The sequence below is a fragment of the Fundulus heteroclitus genome, chromosome 9 (genome assembly GCF_011125445.2).
Source record: "Fundulus heteroclitus isolate FHET01 chromosome 9, MU-UCD_Fhet_4.1, whole genome shotgun sequence".
NCBI lineage: Eukaryota > Metazoa > Chordata > Actinopteri > Cyprinodontiformes > Fundulidae > Fundulus > Fundulus heteroclitus.
Genome location: NC_046369.1, coordinates 19,706,931 through 19,712,976, shown reverse-complemented (window position 1 = coordinate 19,712,976; position 6,046 = coordinate 19,706,931).

Here is a 6,046-nt window from a genome sequence, read left to right as displayed (position 1 = left end):
AATATCTTTTCCTTAATCAAAAGCAGAGATTATTTCATACAGATCTGGCAAACTGTATTGGAGTTATCCCACTTTTAGTTTAGTTTCCTTTCAGGTCAGGATTTACATTTTCCTTAGTCCTTTATTGCATTTAAAAAGATAATTTCGTAATTGTTAATTCTGTGGCAATTTTTTCTTATACATGCTTTAGTCTTCTTTTTACCTTTGCAACCTGTTGTCTCTTTATCTGCTTCATGTTTCACCTGACAACAAAATGAGCTGTCAACTCAACGCACTCAGTTGACCTTCGTTTATGGCTTCCGCTTGAATCATGGAGTTTAAGGAGCTTTCTTTCGTCACCATAATTGCTCAGAGCCAGATTAATGCTGCTGCTGATGCGTCACCAGATACAAGCGATGATTTAGATTAAGTTGTGTCCAAGTTTCAACCATCTTGTGTTGGTTTGAAAAGAAGTTTAAGAATCCGGAGGTCGTTTACTGTACCATCCACTTTATGCGATGCACCGGGTCCACTGGCCAAATAGTTAATTCTTTGTCTCGTCTGAACACAAATCTTTTCTCAAGAAAACCTCTGGCTTGTCCTTGTGGGCAGCTGTATATTTTAGTCAACTTTGAATGTGTTGATTTTGGTGCAGAGGTTCTCTCCCTGTCAGGTCCTCCCCAGTCCATGGTGCGGTACATTTCCCTTCACATTAGAGGACTCTGGTCCAAGCACACGACGTTCAGGCATCCCGGACGGTTTCTCTCCATCAGACGTGAACTTTTAGCTCAGACTGTTCATCCTTAGAAATAAACCACTGATCAAGCAGGAGAATGATAACCTGACCCTAGCTAGATGGATATCGCTCCGCCTAGCTTCACTCACATCCATCTGGGACCTCTCCCATTGAAAGTGATTTCTCCAACCAATTTTATTGTCCAGCCAATCAGGACGCAGGGCTGGAGTTTCATAGATGTGACGTAGTGAGACTGATTTGATTCATCGAGGAAGCAAGCGTTAGCATTGATGCTGCTATTTCTTCCGTGTTGTCCAATCTACCTAATATTGTTTCATTAAAAGAACATCAGAGAACGCCTCTGAAGGCTTTTGTTGGTGGAAACCATGTTTTCGCCCTTCTCCCGACCGGATTTGCCAAGTTTTGTTTTGTTTTGCAAACCATGTTAGGAGGCCTTTAGTCCTCGACGCGGTCGGCCCGGGATCGACTCCGACCCGCGGCGCTTTGCCGCCTGTCTTCCCCCCTCTTCCTGTCAGCTCACTGTCAATAAAACGCGCGCCACTAGAGCCGCAAACACATAAAAAAACAAACAAAATATTGTTTTTTCCTGCGTCGCTCTCATCAGCATCACGGTTAGCTTTGGTGTGAGTGGTTGAAATAGCACGTCGATAAAGATGACGGACAAGTGGCTTATCCAATCATATGCAAGGAGTTTTGATAAGGCCCAGCCTTCTGAAACACCGTTCCTATGGATCTGTTCCAGATGGACGAGTAGAGCTAGGCGGAGCGAAATTCATTTGGCTAGGGTCAGGTTAGGAGAATGTGAGTCCCAACATTAAAACCTTTTTTTTGAAAGGCACAGCCAAAAACGGTCGTTACTACAGTCCCGGATCCTTGACTCCAACTCTACCTAACGTTTGGGTTGGATAGAGAAAATGTATAATAAATGTAAACCCGTGCATCTCATTCTAGGTTTTTAAAAATCACTCAAGTGGTTGGACGTCTAATTGTCCCGCCCTAGAAAATTACAATTCAGGCACTTCCTTAAAAGCCTTGAATTAATGTGACATTCATGCTGATAATAATTAGTGAATGTAAACTTGTCATATCGGCTGACGGTGCACAGCAGCAGTCATGCGTGACAGAAAAATGCATCTGAGGCAAAACGCGGCGTCTGTGGCTCAGTCTTCAGTGCGTTCACACTCAAAGCGTCGGCTTCAGGCCTCCCGGACCTGTCAGCTCCTGTGAGCCCCCCCCCCCCCCCCCCCCATCCCCCGCTCTTCTTCCCCAGACGTACACGTCTCTTCCTCAGACAGCAGAGCCGAGCCAGCCTCTTCGTTTGCTCCGGTGGTTACACAGTCTGACTGGCTGTCTGTTTGTCTCCATCGCCGTGTTTACTCCTCGTCTGCTTCACCAGTCAGCTCTGAAACCTCGGAGCTGCTGCCAAGCAAGATACCCACAGATGAAGGGGGGTGGGGGGGGGGGGGGGGTGAGTGGGTAAAGACACATCTGACACTTTTTGGAGAGCAGGAAAAGAACATAAAGACAATGTGATTGGGGGGTATTAAGGGATTTTTGCAATTTGATCACACTGCTGGAGGTTAAAACGTAGAATAAGGAGATGTTTGAAAGTGAGAAATGTGGGCGAACGTGGGGGAGGAGGATGGATGTTTGCTGAGCTTTGCAGCAGGAGAGGTTTTATGTAAGAGTCAGATTGAAGGCTCCTCTCAGATCGGCTGCAATTTTTATGAAGAGGCTCCTGCTGGTATTTTCAGCGCAAACGCTTGCATGCATGCAGCTACCTAAAGTGCGTGTTTCTAAGTCCCTCTCTGTCAAATCGTAGCTCCAGCAGAACATGATAAAAAAAAAAGAATAATAATTAGGCAAAGATTTTAAATTTTGAGTGAAAATGTAGGCGTTTCAGACTTTGTGTCCCTGTGAGGGATGAATTAGCTAAAGATGACCTGATTTCCAAAGTTCACACGATGAAAGATTAATGATGCTAATGTCTTAAAAAAGAATATTTGATTACCGTTTTGCAGATGAAACTGGGCATCCTTTAAAGTCATCCATCACAATAAGACCCTCTCTGACATGTTGAAGAGTCTTTTAGTCAGTATTTTTGAAGGTTTTGCTCTTTTTAAGTGTGAAAAACTGCCAGTTTCCGGATCATACCCTTCCTGCATGGTTTTTGATGTATGAGAGTCCAGTATTGAAGCTGCATCAGCTGGCTTGTTAGGTTAAATATGTTGAAGTATAATTTCTGTTTAAAGGGTCTTTTTATTACTAAAGAAGTCTACAATAAAGAAAAGCGCCATTTCAGGATAAAGAACCTGGAACGACTGAAACAGTGTACAGTTAAATCTAGCAAAGTAAATCTAACAGAATCACTTCAATGACACCTTTCAATGTGGAGGAGCAATGGCTGCAGACTTCAATTCAGTTTATTAATACACGGCCAATTCACAACAAATGCCACGTAGTTGTAGCTTATTATGCCCATTGGTAAAATGTTTTCCATCTGAGGAAGCCCAACTGTTTTGAGTCATTGACCCGATGACCTTTACTGGCAGCGTTGTGTATTTTTTTCATTTTAAAGTGGACAAAATAAATGCATATTGAGCAGTAATAAATTGCCCAACCTCTACAGCTGCAGCGGAGCAAATACAATGGAGCAGCCAGATGTACTTGAATGTTATGTATGAGTCAGATCAGACCTGAAGAGGCCAGAAGGTTCGTATTGATCGATCATTGCACTGCGGGGAGTCTTGAGCAGGCCTTCAGAGCAAAACCTCAGGGCCCCCCTGGGGGCAAGGTGAGAGGAGGTCGATTCTCGCCCCTCCGCTGCGTCTTTGTTCCAGTCAGCGGCAGGCGGAGGGCCCAGCTGGGGGTCTCAGGCCAGCAGACACACGCCGATGTTTGGGTGGAGAGGCCAGAGCGGCGTCCCTGTCTGTTCCAACTCACTGCCTCCTTTCTTGTGTTTTTCCGAGAAGCCGCACAGTCCACCCCCCCCCCCCCCCCCCCAGCCACACACGCAGACAACCTCAAACCCACATTATGGAAAAATACAAATGCACTCAAAACCACAAATGCACATGGAGCAGAGATTTCCATCCACACACACACACATACCCAGAAACCTCAGGCAAGTCCTCCAGTCCAGTCTGTTATGTTTGGTGACCCCCCCACCCCCCCTCCTTTTTTTTTTTTACATTGTTGTTTTGGTCATCTCTGATGTTCGTTTGTCTCTGCCCGGCTTTCAAATGTCTATTTATTCGCGCCGCTTTAATTGTGTTGTGGTCTAGATCGGTTGCCCAGTTTGCACATTTTGCATCACAATGGGAGCCGCTGTGAGGCCCCGCTCGTCCGGCTGTCCGGTGCCAGGTCTCCCTTTTTAGAGACGGGTGTTTCATCCTTTCATGTTGGTCTGCATTGTGTTTAAAAATGCATAAATTAACCTTTTGATGAAACCCTTGTAGTCGAACTGGCCCAGATTCACCCACATGCTTGACTGGACAGAGCCCGTTACTGGCATGATGTCATGGCCGCTCAGGCAAACTTTTCAGAGCCGCCTTTTGTTGACATCCAATTAAGAGCGCTCTTAGAGGAGTTTTATCTGGTCTTTGAAAGGTTATAACAGAGATTATGAGTTATGTCAGTTGTTCCATAGTTACATTTATAGAGTATGTAATTTGTTGCACAGATATTTTTACTTTTAAGATTTCATTTGGTGGTGGTGGTGCAGCTGTGAGCAATGACCGCCTTACAGCAATCAGGTTCACTGTTTGAATATTTGTTATGACTAAGGAGTTGAACCTTAAAAATCAACAAATTATTTTTTTCTGAGGTTTTGGGGGTACAATATGATTGGTTTTGCACTGTTGAAGACATGTTAATGTTAAAAATGAGCACCAAAGGACCTAGTCACGGGCAGGCAGCTTTGTTATTTGCTCAAAAATGGTCAGATCAGAAAACAGGTTGTCTTTCTACGCAATTTAATATTCTTCATACAGAACCCACCATCAAGCAAACTGCATTCCCCCTCCTCTCCTCCCCCAAGCTGCTGCACCATCAGACCTTAGAGGAGGAAGGTGGAGAAGCGAGCAGACGGCAGCCCCAGGAGGCAGACACCACTGTAGCTGCGGAGCGCAAATATCGCATATTCACCCTCAAACTAACTTCACAGCGGTTACTAAAAAGGGGAGCCGATATGTGCGAAGGTGAGAAAAAAAATGGAGGAAGTTTCCACTTACAAGATGTTTTTTTTTTTATGAAATTCTTTGGAGAATTTATATATGCAGCAATATCAACTACATGTTCTGTCCAGGGGTGATGCTGAAAAACTAGTCCATGCATTTGTTACTTCAAGGCTGGACTATTGTAATTCTTTACTATCAGGAAGTCCACAAAATGCAGTTCAAAGCCTTCAGCTGATCCAAAATGCTGCAGCAAGAGTTCTGATGAAAATCAACAAGAGGGGTCATATTTCTCCAATTTTAGCTTCCCTTCATTGGCTTCCTGTTAAATCAAGAATAGAATTTAAAATTCTCCTTCTAACGTATAAAGCCCTTAATAATCAAGCTCCATCATATATCAGAGCTCTGATTACCCCGTATGTTCCTAACAGAGCACTTCGCTCTCAGACTGCAGGTCTGCTGGCGGTTCCTAGAGTCTCTAAAAGTAGAATGGGAGGCAGATCCTTTAGTTATCAGGCTCCTCTCCTGTGGAACCAACTCCCAGTTTTGGTCCGTTGAGGCAGGACACCCTGTCTACTTTTTAGACTAATCTTAAAACTTTCCTTTTTGACAAAGCTTATAGTTAGAGTGGTTTAGGTTACCCTGAGCTACCTCTATAGTTATGCTGCTATAGGCTTAGGCTGCTGGCGGACATCAGGGCCTATTTTTCTCACTCTACTGAGTTCTACTGTTCTCCAGTTTTGCATCGCTTGTTGTCATTTCAGCTTTTAACTTTTTGCATCTCTCTCTCTCTTCTTTTCTCTTCATAGTAGGTTACACCTGGTCAAGTTCTGTTAACTGTGACATCTCCAAGAGCGACGGCTGCACCCGCCTACCTTACCATCTAATTAGAACCGATTTCTGTATCACATGTGTGCTTCTGTGATTTTTTGTCTCTCTTGTTGTGGTCTCTGCATCTGTCTTCTGTAACCCCAGTCGTTCGCGGCAGATGGCCGTTCATACTAGCTGAGTTTTTCTTCCCACTGTCGCTTCATGCTTGCTCAGTATGAGGGATTGCTGCAAAGCCATGGACAACAAATGGACACTCCCTGTGGCTCTACGCTTCTCCAGGAGTGAATGCTGCTTGTCAGGACTT